General features: G+C 37.1%; 1 long non-coding RNA gene across 1 annotated transcript; it reads left to right on the top strand.

The window, feature by feature from the left end:
* Window positions 1–2,324: 2,324 nt before the first annotated feature.
* LOC132140358 (uncharacterized) lies at window positions 2,325–4,625 on the top strand. Its single transcript, XR_009433784.1, has 4 exons — window positions 2,325–2,426; window positions 3,013–3,030; window positions 3,473–3,567; window positions 4,165–4,625. It is a non-coding gene; the product is annotated as an uncharacterized LOC132140358 (long non-coding RNA).
* The last annotated feature ends 11,785 nt before the right edge of the window (window positions 4,626–16,410 follow it).

The raw sequence follows: 16,410 nt of genomic DNA, 5'->3' as shown, positions 1-16,410 counted from the left end.
TTGTTTTCGAGGTTTGTGTTTGGATTATTGTACGGTTGAAAGATCCAAACATGGACCATTATATGATTTCTAACAGTCACTTACTGATTTTTTATCTGTTGGTATTTGATAGAATCCATGTCATGTATCTAAACAAGATGTCTAGGGCCTCCAGCAGAATTATAGGCCCAGAAAATAAAAAATACAGCAGTATATTTCATTGTACACATGGGTTACTTTTTTCTTTCTTTGTTTACCAAACCCATCTTGAGTGTTTGCTGCTAAAAAGCTCATTTTTTAGTTTCATCTGATCATAGAAGCCATTCCCATTTAAAGTTCCAGTCTTGGCTGATAACTTAATATGCTTTAGTTTGTTTTTGAATAAGGTAGGAGAATTTTTCTTGTAACCCTCCCAAATAACATGTGTTGATGTAGGTTCTGTTTGACATTTTTTTAAAGGTTTTCTGAACCAGAGACTCTGCTATTTTCTGCAATTCTCCAGCTGTGACCTTTGGAGAGTCTTTAGCTACTCAAACTCCCCTTCTCACCACACATTAGGACGATATAGACAAGTCCTCTTCCAAGCAGTTTTGTAACATTTTATGTTGATTGGAGATTCTTAATTATTGCCCTGATGGTGGAAATGGGAATTTTCACTGCTCTAGCTCTTGTCTTAAAGCCACTTCACCAATTTGTGAAGCTCAATTATCTTTTGCTGCACATCAGAAATACATTCTTTGGTTTTTCTCAATGTGATGAATGATTAAGGGAATTTGGGCTTTGTTTTCCCTCCTCTTTATATTTCTGTGAAACAGGTAGCCATGGCTGGATAATTTCATGTTTGAGTGCTCAAAATTGTGAATTTGAATGGGAATATACTTCAGAGATATTTTACTCATAAGAATTTCTAGGGGGGGCAATAATTGTGTCCAACGAGCATTTGAGAAAAACTGTTTTCATTTCTTATTATCCAATGAAAGGATACATTTTTGTGAATTTTTTTAAATAAAATATCAAAAGGATTAACAATGCAGAAGAATTTTCACAGCCTTCTTTGATCACATTTACCAAGGGTGCCAATGGCTTTAATGTACTTGCAAAGTTACTTGTAGTCAGTCAAACATAATTTGGGAGAGCTTCAGAATTAGAAATTAAGCAGACAGTCTATTAATACTGTAATGAGAGTTAGTTGAGATGTAAGTGCAATACTTATATTGTCAATAGAATATTCAAAAGGGACTATGAAAATAAAGTGTTATGACTTTAATTTGACCCATGACCCATTCATGAACCATAACAGTTTATATAAATTGATATCCAATCTGTCACAGTTTTCTGTCTTTCTGTCACAGTCTTCTGTCTTTCTGTCACTGTCTTCTGTCAGTGTTGTGTTTGTTTTGTGCCATGTGCTTTTGTCCTGTCTCTTTTCTGATCCCGCCCACCTTGTCACCTCATTACTGTTCAGTTGCTACACCTGTGTTTCTCCCTTTCTCCCGGACTCATTTACCTTCACTCCGCACACCTGTCTCTCAATCACACACAGCTGTTACTCATTGTCATGGACTATATATTCTCTTCTCACACACCACTCTGTCTGGCTGTATTAATGTTACTTGTGATTTGTAAGTGTTCCTGGTTCTCGTGTTTTTTGCATTTTGGTTTTGTTTTTGCCGTGTTGGCCTTTTTGTTCAATTAAAGTTAATCTTCCCTGCATTTGGACCCCTGTTCTTTCTTTGCTGGCCCGTGACACAATCTTGTTTGCAATATAATGCAATTCGAATACTCACAAACCTGTTAAGACATATTAAGGAGGATCAAACCAATATTGCTTACTTGATTCTAGGCTGGAAACATTGCTTATCACAACATAAACTTGTTGATCTTTGTATTGGAAAGTAAAGTGAGTGCATGCAGACAATGCAAGCGTTTATTGTACAGTCTTATAATTATGCAATATAACTGTCTAACTCCTTTGCTATAATTTAGTCTGTTCTTTATATATTTTTTTATATATAAAAAAAAATGATAAGATTGATTGCTGCTTCTTACTTGCATTTTTTCATATTTAAAGTACATTCTAGTTAAAAATTTAAAATTACAAATCATTTCATATTTAAATGTTGATATATGTTCAATATATCATGATAAATTCAATATATATATGATAAATGTTCAACTTTTTCTGTGTATGGATTTTGTGGATAAGCACTACAGAATAATACGTTAAGTTAATTTAAAGTATATTATTGTTTATTTTATTTGAATTATTATTATTATTATTATATTTTTTTGTTTTTGTTTTGCCAACCCCCCATAATCCCATGCCCAAACATAATGCAAAGCGGTGACATCGCGCTATTGCGCCATTTTGCGACTACTTGGTGGTCTTTTTTGGATCGCCATCAGTTTATCAGGCGGCCTGCGGTGCACTTACAGCTCAAACTGTGGTGAGTATGTAAAAGTGTTTATGCCCACCTATATAATGATATTACTTGTAATACGTATCAAATACATCGAAGTGTTTTAGCTGCAAGACGATGGGTAGAGATAATTAATTAGAAAATGGTAACGTTAACTGTTATATCCCTGAAATAAAAACGCCTGAATCGTTAAAGCCATCTAACTGTTAGCGCTGAAAAACAGTTCAAATAAAGTTTAAACTTGAGACGTATGTTTTTAATTATTATATTATTATTATTGTTTCGGATAATTTAACGTTAAGCTTTTCATCATGAAATTCGATGCTTTTTTTCTTTAATTGTGTCATGCGAATTAGTAATACAGAGTAACTTAATATTCTGCTGTACAAGTTGTTTAATTAATTTTGGAGTAATTAGGCTATCTTCTTTAGTTGTCAGATTTCTACACACGATGTAAAGAGGCTCCTTTTTTATTTATTTTAAGCATATTTTAAACAGCCTTTTCTACTACAAGCTCTAGTTTTATATTTGGGGTTCAAGTTTATCACTAAGGTCTAGTATTTAATATTGTGTGTGCTTTGTTTTGCATTTATCTCCTTGCCATGGTCTGAAGAAGCCATATTGTTGTAAAGTATGTTTTTTGTTAATTTATAAAAGAGCCGCTAGAACACTCATGTTTTATTATATTACATTAATTAGATTAAAAATATTAATAGATTGAAGGTAGTTAATCTGATTCTTCCGGTTTTCTTGTGTGCTCTTCTGTTATCCTATAATTTTGCACTTAACAGTTGCTAGCAAGGAGAAAATGAATGAAATTAATATTTACAGGCCAAGTTGTTGAAATAGTATTGTTTTTACATTTTGAAATTGCACAATATCAGTTGTTCTGCAATAAGATAAAAACCTGCCAGTTTGGGTGAGCCTATGACTTTTAATCTAGTACCAACTGTAGGCCCTGTATGATATCTGCATTATACTAGATATGATGAACACATAACACAAACTATAACTCCTGCCTCATAATGTGTCATGTATAATTAATTATTTGGGCATTACTCTTGTATCCACAGGTTGATGACAAATGAGGTCATGGCCTGTTTCAGTATGAAGTGGGGGAAGGGGAAGCTTGCTTTCACCAAGATCAATCTGTACACTGTTGTCACAGGTAAAACAAAATTAACATATAATACAAATATTAGCATCATATCACTGTGACATTCAGCGTTGTTTAGTTTCTGTTTTAGTTGGTTTAGTGAAAACCAATAACCTCGAATTGTAGTTACTCATCTGTCAAACAGAAATCACACATACGTCTATATATACACTTCTTGTTGATTGGCAGGTCATTCCTGTTGCCAGCCTATCTTTATTGTTCAGAACTCTAACAATTGTTTTTGCATTCTTGAAGATATGTATTAGACATTAAATGTTAATGTACCTTTTAAGACACTCTGCAAAAATACTGCAATGTATCTTTGTTGTCATGGTTTTCTTTTGCTAGATTGTCTGCTTAGTGTTTGTGAATTGTATCACAAGCTGAAATATATTTTGATGACTTGGAGCATGTAATTTACATTCATGGCCCTTAAAGCTAGGGTAGATTTTTTTTTTCTCAGAAATTGATTAAAACCCAATCAACAGTTTAAGTGGTCTAAATGTATTCTGTGGAAGGCAAAGAAATAGTTAATGATTAAATTCAGTGATTACTATAGTGCATCATATCCTATACTTATACATTTTCTTATTCAAATATTTCTTACAGAGAGTGTCCAGAAAACATCAAAAGGGACGGGGCAAATATTGCAGCGGCCACCGCCTTTTGTTTAAAATATGCCCCAGCAGAGCCGTCGCAAGGAGGGTGAGAGGCCCTGTGCAAAGTTGATGTGCGAGGCCCTCTACAATTTTGTGTGTGTGTGTGTGTGGTGGGGGAGGTTGCTGTAGTAAGGCAAAGCAAGTTTATTTATATAGCAGATTTCGTACACAATGGTAAGTCAAAGTGCTTTACATAAAATTAAGTAAAATAATCATGAAGAACAAAACTAAAACAAGCAATTTTAAAACTTTGGAAATTATTTAAAAATTGACTTGAATTTAAAACAGTTAGAAATAGAAAATGATAGAAATAGAAAATACAGTGAATACATAAAATACAGTGCAATCAGGTCGAACATCACACAGTGCTCATTCAATAAATGCACAGCTAAACAGATGAGTTTTGAGTCTAGATTTAAATGTGACTAGTGTTTTAGCACATCAAACTCTTCTGATTCTGAAAGCAATGTATTTTGGTCCTAGGTCTTTGAGTGATTTCTAGACGAGTAAAAGTACTTTAAAATCAATCTTAAATGTAACTGGAAGCCAGTGTAAGGACCTGAGGACTGGTGTGATATGCTCAGATTTTCTGGTTTTAGTCAGAATCCTGGCAGCAGCGTTCTGGATGAGCTGCAGCTGTCTAATGGTCTTTTTGGGAAGGCCGGTGAGGAGCCCATTACAATAGTCCACCCTGCTGGTGATAAAGCATGAACAAGTTTCTCCAAGTCTTGGCTAGAAACAAAACATCTAATTCTTGCACTGTTTTTTACATGATAGTATGCTGATTTAGTCACTGCTTTGACATGACTACTGAAACTAAGGTCTGTCTCAAGAATCACAAAACGTTTCCTTCATGGTGTGAAGTTTTCAACAAACTTCATCTTTGTTTCCAAATGCAATGACTTCAGTTTTTTCCTTGTTTAACTGAAGAAAGTTCTGGCACATCCAACTATTAATTTCATCAATGCATTGGCAGAAGGAGTCAATGGGGCTGTAGTCATTTGGAGATAAGGCTAGGTAAATCTGGGTATCATTAGCATAGCCGTAATAGGCAATTAGGTTCTTTCTCATTATTTGACTTAGTGGAAGCATATACAGGCTAAACAAGAGCGGTGCAAGAATTGAGCCTTGTGGGTCTCCGCATATCATGGATGTCTACTTAAATGCTCTCCTAGACTCACATAATGATCTCTCCCTTCAAAGTATGACCTGAACCATTTGAGTACCATCCCAGAAAGCCTGACCCAATTTTCCAGTCTCTCTAGTAGTATGTTATGATCAACAGTGTCAAACGCAGCACTGAGATCTAGCAATACCAGCACCGATATTTTGCCAGAGTCACAATTTAAGTTATTTAATGAGTGCTGTCTCTGTGCTGTGATGCGGTCTGAAACCAGATGTTTAAGTATTTATTCAGCTGATTAAAAACTACCTTTTCTATAATTTTGCCTATAAAAGGAAGATTAGATATTGGTCTATAATTGCTCAAAATGGTGTTATCAAGATTGCTCTTTTTCAGGAGAGGCTTAACAACTGCAGTTTTCAGGGAGTTTGGAAAAGTCCCAGAAAGAAATCTGCTTCTAAACAGTTAAGCACACTTTTGAAAAAAAGATGTGGGAAGTGTGTCAATATAGCAAATTGATGATTTTAGTTGCTGCACTATGTCTTCCAAAATGTTGCTATCAATTGCTTCAAAAATAGACATAGGATCTTTTTGATATTGCGGCCAAATCTGTCTGACCTCAACATTGCTTGAGGATGTGCTAATCCTGATATTGATGATCTTCTCAGAGAAGGACGAAGCAAACTCATTGCATTTGCAGTCTGATAGCATTTCACTGGGAATCTGACTCGGGGGTGGGGGGGTTGTCAGTCTCTCAACAGTGGCAAAAAGAGTATGAGTGTTGTTTAAGTTATTGTTTATAAGGTTTGAGAAGAATTCTGTATAGCTGTGGCTAGTTTCACATCTGCTCAGCTTTTCTGCATTGTCTTTTCAAAGTCTGAACTGCTGTTGATCTTCTCCAAACTGATTTCTGTCTGTTTGTTTTCTTACTGACTATTATTGGAGAAATATCAATAATAACATTCTTAACTTTTGAGTTGAAGGAATCAAGGAGAATATCCACAGAGACGGCAAAAAATACTTGGTGTTAAAGATATGGCCTCCGTAAATAGTACACTAGTGTTCTCGTTAGGGTTGCACTATTAATCGCATGCAATTGTCATGCGCGTCTCGTTAGAGCTTAGATTCTCTGCCCGAGCTCGGGCTCGACCCGACCCGGCCCGGCCCACGATATTTCCTGCCACCGTCCTCGGGCCGGGTCGGGTTGGGCCCTTGATAAAGCACGTCACGTGTCATGCGCAGCGTCTCGTCCACTCGCAGTCTCGCATGCGTGACGCATCACACCTGCTGTGCGTGCTGTACTATTCAGTAGAATAAGTGCAACATGGAGCTTGAAGAAGCAAAGAAAAAAATTAAAACAGGAGAATTAACTTTGAGCAAGTTTGGAGGAAAATCGGAGGTATGGAAACATTTTAAACTAGTCGTGGGTAGTGACAACATATGTGTTGGCTTTGTCTCGTGCATTAAATGTGGCACGCATATATATATATATATATATATATATATATAAAACTGCGCAGCTCCCCCGTAGCCTAAATGTTCTAGCACAGCAAAAAATCTGGCGCCGCCCCTGGTTATAACGGCCCACATATTAAAAATGGTCGGGTTTAAATCGGGTTCGGGCTCATAATTACAGTGAACGGGCCGGGCCGGGCTCGGACACAACGTGCTCGGGCTCGGGTAGGGTCGGGCTTGATTTGTTGGGCCCGATCTAAGCTCTACGTCTCGTCAGTAAAGCTGGTTCTGTGATTAGCGGTTAATGTCCATAACCTGCTTTCAAATGGAGCTGCACTTAATAGACAGAGCCGTAGTTCGCTGACAAGCTACGCAATATCGCGTTCATAACCGCATGAGATTCTTCTGCGATTCTGAATGCGATATTGCACCGCTTGTCAGCGAACTATGGCTCGGTCTATTAAGTGCGGCTACATTTGAAAGCATATCCTTCTGACAGAGACAGTTCTAGATTCAGTGGTAGCAGAGATCAATATATATAAGAAAATACAGAAGTGATCAGATAGTACTACGTCCTTAATAACAATGGATGAAATGTTTAGAGCCCTACTGATGATTAGATCTAGAGTGTGTCCACCTTTGTGTGGGTCCATGCACATGCTGAATCAGGTCAAAGGTATTTAGAACAGTTATCATTTCTTTTGTAGTTTTGTTTTCTGCATTGTCTATGTGAAAATTAAAATACCCTGCAATAGCAAAACAGTCAAACTCTGAGGAAATCATTGATAACGTTTCTGTGACCTCTTCAACAAAGGCTGGAGAGTATTTTGGAGGCCTGTAAATAATAATAAATAGAATGTGTTGAGCACCTTTTAGCACAATCCCTAGATATTCAAATGACAAGTCATGACCAAATGACACTAGCTTGCATTAATAGACATCTTTAAATAGAGTAGCTACACCTCCACCTCTCCTACAGTCCTGCAGACACTCAGCAAAGTGAAGTTAGGAAGGACTGCTTCATTGAGGATTGTTGAACTGCAGCTGTCTTCTAGCCATGTTTCATTTAGAAACATAAAATCCAAATTGTTTGTGGTTATAAAGTCATTGATTAGAAAATGATACATTTTTTAGTGAGCGAATATTTAAAGATGCTAACTTGATGGCATTGCTTTATGTCATTACATCAATTTTAGTTTGATGCATAATAGGTTGTATATTAGATGAGTTTGCCCTTCGGCTTAAGATGGCCTTAAACTTTCTGTCACATGATAAAACTGAAATCGTGAAAGCTACAGGCCCACTGGGTTCCCACTTGTTCTTTAAACATTTGTGAATGTTGCTGTTATTATAGCAGGGACCCGACACATATAGCTGAGAGCTTCTATCAGTTGTTTTTGGTTCACCTTCAGCAGATTGAGGGTTTGGGGCCTGCTGTTGTGGCAGCGGTCGGAGAGCTCTCACAGGAGCAGGGCCCACGGGCTTTGATGTTTTGGGGGCCCGCTGTTTTCTTGTTGATATTTGTGGGCTTGCAGCGAATGAGTGAGAGAGTTTAGTCCCAACATACACCAATTCTACCATTTTCTGTGAAAAGCACAGAAGTGGAGATGCTGGAGAGAGGAATAATGTGTAGAGATGGGCTTTGTCTCTGGTGTTTCCTGTGGCTGTGATATGTTGTCTTGGCTTCCCCGGCTGTCTTCCAGAAAGTCATCCTTGAGTGCTGAGTCTTGTAACTGTTTTGATACATCACAGTCTGTCTGTGAGGAGCTCTGAGGGCAGGTCTCTTCCGGGATGGTGTCCATCAGCAGTGCTTGTTGTGGCTGCATGGTGTTATCAGTTGGGAGTGGTCCACTGATGAACGACTGAACTTTGAGTCTTCAAAGTGTTTGAAAGAGTTCACTGAAGTCCTTCTTAAGGAGTTCTGACTGCTCTTTCAGATTATCATTCTTGCCCACTTGGATGATAATTAGATTTGTAGTCTTTTTATCATCAGAATATTCTGAAGTTCCTTGTTCACATCAGAGACCGTTGCTTGATAAAGGCAGCATGTTGTTGTAGTCCTGCTATGGATATTTCTGATAATAGAGTCACCTACTATCAGAGTCCTGGGTTTGGCTACGCTCTGAACTGAATGTCACTGTCTGTTCGTCCTTGAGTGCCTGTTAGTAGCGGTGTTAGCTGCTGGCTGATCTGATAGATGTTTAATCACATTTGGGGATTCCTCACCCGCATTAATTCTTCAAATCTGTTTTCAAGATGTATAGGGGGAGGTAGAATACTGGTATTTACAAGCCTTGTCATAGTCGAATCTGGGGTAGAGAAAGCTACGGCAGCAATACGAGAAACTCATGACAATCTGATGTCTCGTGTTCCTTTGGGTCTTGCTCCCTGTTTGTGCCATCGATTAGTGTGATGATCAGTTTCGGCTTGTTCCTCTACACTTGGTACAAACTGTTGAGATTCAGAAGATTCATGACACTCACCGGCTGTATGCTGAGGGGGTCCATGACAACAGTCTGCTGAGTGTTCCGCCTGTTGTAGAAGTTTGCAGCAGTTCATGCAACAAGTTGGTCCAACAGGAGGCATTTTCTCTCTTTTCTCTTTGAATGTAGGCAGTTGTTATCCCGTCTCCAGAATGTAAGCTGCTGGCAGTGGGAGGCAAAGTCTTCTTTTGTAGTATTATTCCAGTACCAAAGTTTTTAGTTTAAGCGTTTGTGCCAAAAATCTTTGTTTGAGCACTGTGCTGATCTGCTGAAGTAAAAAATCTTAGAAAAATCTGAGAAATGTACAGAAATAAGAAGCAAAGAGCAGAACAGTAGGCTAGAATGTCCGAACGGTAGCAAAGCCGGAACCGTAACAAACTCAACTTTAACATGCATCTGTTTGATTGTGATGCCTTGCTCACTGACATGCTTGCGCACAAATCATGGCCACGCACTAGCTCATAAGGATCTACAATCATAATGATAATAATAATAAGTTAATAAGAATGCTTAAATTAGTTCTAGGCTTGTAGACAGTTATATATGAAGAGTTCAGATGGAAAGTGCGATCCAACATTTTCTTCTAAAATAATAATTTTCTCATCTTCCTATGTTTATGTTCAGTATTTCACTTTAATGGGAAAGAAAAGAAACTGTTCATTGCTATTAAAGTGAAATTACTGAACCTCCACATGGGAGCCTGATAAGAATTTAATTTTTTAGAAGAAAATTTCAAATGGTACTAGGTTTTTGCAGCTAAAATTTTCATGTAAATTCAATTTGCACTATTTGAAAATAATATTTTCTTTTAACATGTGCACTCGCACTCTTATTCAATCCAATCCAATCCACTTTATTTCTATAGCACATTTTACAAACACAAAGTTTCCAAAGTGCTGCACAAAAGTTTCAGATCATACAAAACAATTAAAAATATATAAAATACAAAAGATAAAAAATATTAAATACCACAAAGGACCACACAACTCACGCGCAGTTAAAAGCCAAAGAGTAAAAATGAGTCTTTAGACGAGACTTAAAACACTCAACTGTAGAGGCAGTTCGGACATGGAGGGGCAGAGCATTCCATAGTTTAGGTCCAACCACAGAAAATGCCCTGTCCCCCCGAGTTTTAAGTCTCGACTTAGGGACTGCAAGCTGTAGCTGGTCCTCTGACCTCAGTGTCCGTGCTGGCATATAAATTTGGATAAGGTCTGAGATATATGTTGGGGCCAGTCCATTCACAGCTTTAAAAACAAACAATAAAATCTTAAAATCAATCCTAAAACGAACAGGAAGCCAGTGCAATGAGGCAAGAATTGGAGTTACATGAGCGCTCTTCTTGGTTCCTGTTAAAAGACGTGCTGCAGAATTTTGGACTAACTGTAAGCGTGAAAGTGCGTTTTGATTTATACCAATATAAATTGCATTACAGTATTCTAAACGAGAAGAAATAAAAGCATGTGTAACTTGTTCAAAACTATTAAAAGACAAAAACCGTTTTACTCTGGCTAAAAGGCGAAGATGATAAAAACTAGATTTCATTCGTATGTTTAATAGTCGAAAACGCAAATGTCTATTGTCACATTTATTTTATGTTTTACATGAATCATTAACCTATCGCATATTTTCAAATCAAAAGGGCGGAATTTCATAAAAGTTTGAGTAGTTTGCATCTCTAGATAGTCTATTATGTCGGTCGCTGAACATTTCTATCATAAAACAGTTCTCTAATACCGTAGGCTACTGCTTACATTTTTCCACAAACTCTAGTTATGTTGTGACAGTAAGACCCGCATTCTTTGATATGATTGGCCATCTCGACCACTGAGGCAGACCAGCCTAGAGCCCTGCACGGGCCTCAAATTTAAGCCCTATCCCGAGACACTCAGGCCTTAGACCTAGATTTTTTTTTTTTTTTTTTAATGACCAAGCGGCCAGTGCCAGACAGTGAACCCATGGATCAGTTTAGCCTTCTTAAATCATCATGACTTGCCTAAAATAAAATCTATAGATATAAAACAGTTCAAGCATGTTTAAACATTAAACCTAGATAAATGTGCGCTATATCCAATAGTTTGTGCGGAGAGTGCAAGCTAAAGCGTGCTCGCCAGCGCAATCACTTGCATTTTTTTCAGTGGATATGCAGTAATTTTTGCTCATAAAGGTAAGAGTAATGCATCATTTGTAACTGTAAAGTGTCTACTTTTATTTGTGCAATCACATTATCAACAAATCGTTGTGCTTTTATATATATAAAAAAAAAAGAAAATAGTCATGATGCACTTTCTACCGTCTCGTCTTGAACAGGAGCACTTCACAAAAATGAACCAAAGCTCAGTGACTACATGGCTCACGGACGTGACAAATATATCTATAGAAAGCTTTAAATGACTACTTAACGAAATACAACAAATCAGAAACAAAAACTCATTCATTATAATCATAATCCGTAAAGATTAACTTTTCTCTAAAGGCTCGTAAAATGAAGAGGTGGCGAGTCAGGATTGGCAACATCATCCTTGTGACACCAACTCAGAAAACTATTTATTAGTAAATAATTAAAATATCTCATTCCTATATCCCCCATGACTCATTTATGGTAATAATTTTTTGCAGATGCTTTATGTCAAGCTTAAGCATATTGCGTGCATTTGAAAGCAGAACACTGCGATGCTGCGGGACACTTAACACTGTTGAGCCGCTATTGACAGTCACGTTAGCATGGTCTCGTGTTGTTTCCCTCAGTGCGGCAATTTTTTCATCACTAATTGATGGATGTCTAAAATATAAAAATAAGGAGAAGCCTTAAACAGGCCTGAGGCCGGCCCGCATCTGAACTATGATGTGAAAATTGGCCCGAAGCCCGGCCCGAGGTGTAAAAAAAAAAGTCAGGGTGAAATGCAGGGCTCTAGACCAGCCTAAAAGTTAAACTTTATAACTTTTTGTCGTCCTAACAACAAACAGCTTTACTCATTCTTATACTCCGAGTCTTATACTGTCTATCCGCTATGACTATTTTAATCTACCAAAGGACAAGATGGGTGGAAAAAACAGTAATAAAAATGATATATAAACGACATAAAATGCAGGCCAGGAGCAAGGCCCTCTAGAAGTGTGAGGCCATGTGAAGTTGCACACTTGGGACAGCCCTTGCGAGGGTACTGTGCACCAGACAGGGTGGGTGGAGGTGGTAGGAAAAAAAAAAAGATGTTAATAAAATGTATGTTAATGTTTTCAAAACTATTCAGTTCCAATAATGTTGATGTTAAAATGTAATTATTTTGTAAATGTTCTGTTCCATGTTAAATGTAAATGATAGAACAAATGAATAAATAAATCATATTTGTTATAATCCAGTTCATCTCTTCATCTCATTTTTCTGATAAAACCACAAAACATTTGTGTATTCCATTTTCAGATTAAGAGTTTTGGGTGAACTAACACTTTAAAATTTAATCATTTAGTGTTGTCTCACATTGAATCTTGAACTCTATCTGATCTTATGTTACACTTTCTCTGTATGTTTTTATTTTTCTTCTCTCTCTCTCTCTCTGTATGTTGATTTTTATTTTACAACAAAATTCTTGTCTCTGTTAAAGGTTTGATTTCATGTCAACAAGATCCATACTAGCCATATCTTTCTTTAAAGTTTTAAAGTCTGTCAGATGAAGGAGATTGATGTTAGTCTGACGTTGGGTTCTAACATCGACCTGATTTTCATTTTCATCAAAAATGCAACGTCTGACCGATGTTGGAGATTGACGTCAGTCTGACGTTAGATTCTGACGTCAACAAGATTTTCATTTTCATCCAAAATGCAACGTCTGATCAACGTAGCAGACTGACGTCAGTCTGACGTTGGTCTCGGACGTCAACCAGATTTTCATTTTCATCCAAAATGCAACGTCTTACCAACGTTGGAGATTGACGTGATTCTGATGTTGGGTTCTGACGTCAATCAGATTTTCATTTTCATCCAAAATGCAACGTCTGACCAACGTTGGAGATTGACGTCAGTCTGACGTTGGGTTCTGACGTCAACCAGATTTTCATTTTCATCCAAAATGCAACATCTGACCAACGTTGGAGATTGACGTCAGTCTGACGTTGGGTGCTGACGTCAACCAGATTTTCATTTTCATCCAAAATGCAACGTCTGACCAACGTTGGAGATTGACGTCAGTCTGACGTTGGGTGCTGACGTCAACCAGATTTTCATTTTCATCCAAAATGCAACGTCTGACCAACGTTGGAGATTGACGTCAGTCTGATGTTGGGTTCTGACGTCAACCAGATTTTCATTTTCATCCAAAATGCAACGTCTGACCAACGTTGGAGATTGACGTCAGTCTGACGTTGGGTTCTGTCGTCAACCCGATTTTCATTTTCAACCAAATTTCAACGTCTGACCAACGTTGGGATCCAATGTCAGTATGACGTTATATTGACGTCCGGTGCCTGCTGGGAAGGTGCACAGTGATGACTCCTCATTCTGAGTGTTTCCAATTTGCCATGTTCAAGTTGTCAAGCTACTTTACTTAAGGTTTAGTGCTGATAAGTGTTTACTTATTATTTATATACAATAATAGTGTTCATTAATATTATGATTTTGCTTTATTTTAACATTTATTTTTGTGTTTAGCTTTTAATTCAGTTTTAGTTTCGACAAATTTTCTTCTTCTGATGTAACCACACTGGTACAGCTTCAGAAGCATTAACTTGACCGTAAGAACTGAAATGAAGCCATAACTCATGAAGTGTAGACAATGATCATACAATTGTAAAGCTATTAGTATCTGTCTTATTAAAATGTGTGTCATAAGCTGGGCTATGCAACATTTACATTGGCATCATGGACAGAAAGCTCAGCGGATTTCTGCATAGTTGGGACAGCCATCGTTTATAAAATGTACAAAGCCCCTGTTCTTTGCATATTCATTTATAAGATATTTTGGTTAATTTGACTGTCGGCTACCAATAAGAGTGAAGTGATCATCTGTCTGAGCCTAAATATATGCCAAAGGTTTTAGAACCTAGAGAACCAGACTAAGATATAACAGTGATCAGTTTTTGGTGGGGTTTTCACTGGCTTCATTGTATGTTTTGATCAGTTGAGCACAAATCAAATTTCAGTGTAAAAGTCCATACGAATCAGAGCAGAGCCAATATGTGCTGGCTGAGGTTGCAGCTTCAGTCTCAGTGAGGAGAGATTCATGGAACGACCAGTTTCAAAACTTGTTCAGTAGAAAAAAAATAGTTTCTTAGAGGTTTGACATCTCATATTTGAGTTATAATTAAGTTACAAAAATTGTTGTTTAATCTGTGTTGATGTAGAAATATGTCGTTTTTCAATATAAATGTTTGACGTAAAAAAAAAAGAATCAAAATCAAAACTCAAAAAAAGAAAACATCAAAATTTTACTCAAGATAGTGTTGAAGAATTAATGGATATATATTTTCCTTACTTCTAATGATTGCACATTATATAGCCACTAGATTCCTTTGCAAGTTTTTAATGTTCTGTAGAGGATTTTGGTTACATTCTATAACTAATGTATTAAGTGGGTTGGAAAAGGTTTTGAAGCATAGCAAACGGTGTCTATTATATTCTCAGTCTGCTCATCTTTTTTCCACAACTTATCCTCACCATCATGTGATTTCCAAGACAACAACACAACAGCCAGGACAAATACAGCTCTCGTCTCTGTGTGAACCCAACTGCATTACACTGAATCTCCCAATCCCAAATATCTTATTTTCTTATTTGCCATCCAGACACAAATTGACTGTCCCTTACTCTAACAAGCTTCTTCCACTGTCATTTTCTTCTGCAAACCAGTCTCAATACAGTCCTCCTAAACTATTTCAAAGCTACCCAGTGGATTGTTGCAGTCGATAATAAGTGCTGAAACTGTTTCCTCAGGGCACTGCGGTTGTTCTTTGGTGAGGGTTCGTCTGCTACAGGGTTTGGCTGGAAGGTAACAAGAGAAAAACTGTATTCGAGCACAGAGGCTGAAGGTGTAAAGCAGCAAGGGAGGTAATTATATGTGCAGCCAGTTCCTTGTAAACAGAGAGCCACTGTGGAGTAAAAGTATACTGAGAGAGGAAGGAAGTTCGACACATGGCAGTCAGATCTTTTGGAGCAACAATGTGGGGTCTGTTAGTTTTATGGAATGGAAAAAGACTTTGATTAAAGCTATCAGAACCACCTTGCTTTTATTGTGGCTTGACAGGTGATTTGGGCCGTGAAAATAATCTTACTTGGTGTCTCACTGTTTTTCACCTTTAAGTAAAATGCACCATGAAAGTGTGAGTAAATGTTTACCGTGTGATAGTGTTGTTGGGCAATATGCTCAATTTTCATATCAACATATCTTCACCCTGTGAGATAGCCAATAAACAATATTATTGTGCTAATGTATTTAATTATATATTTACTTAGTTTCATGGCCAATTAAAAGTAGCCTAATGTTTTTAATGTGACTAAATGATAATAATAACAATTCATCACATTTATATAGTGCTTTTCTAGGCACTCAAAGCACTTAACAGGAGTTAGGCGTTATCTCTAGTGGTCGACCAATATAGTTTTTTGGACAGCTGATGCCAATACAGGGGTGGGGGTGGAGGGGTTGGGTTGGGATAGCGATATAAAGCCGTTATGATTTAAAAAAAATTATTATTAAAATAACATTTGAAATCATTTGACAATGGATTAAAAAAAATAAATGTGCTAAATAAACATACTTATACTTTAGATGACAAAGTATTTTTCATTATGTTCATTAGTCATTCAAAGATTTGTTCAAAGTATATAAATGCATATTGGCTTAATTCTGATGGCAAACGAGAAAGTATTATAATGTTTGCCTTTTTATTACTAATAATATAAAAGCAATTGTTATAATACTTGGTTAAGCCGTTCTATCTGATTATTAGGCATACTTCTATCCGTATAAGACAGAACTGTTAATGACAGTAAACAAGAGGGAGTGTAAGCACTGTGTGCTCACCATCCAAATAAAAGTCGAACACATCAGCCAAGCAGAAAAACTTATCGGCTGATACCGATATTTGATAAATGCCAAACATGGGCCGATATATCGGTCGACCACTAGTATCTCCCATCCAC

This window comes from Carassius carassius, chromosome 5 (genome assembly GCF_963082965.1).
Source record: "Carassius carassius chromosome 5, fCarCar2.1, whole genome shotgun sequence".
Classification (NCBI taxonomy): domain Eukaryota; kingdom Metazoa; phylum Chordata; class Actinopteri; order Cypriniformes; family Cyprinidae; genus Carassius; species Carassius carassius.
This window is presented reverse-complemented; position numbering and strand designations above follow the sequence as displayed.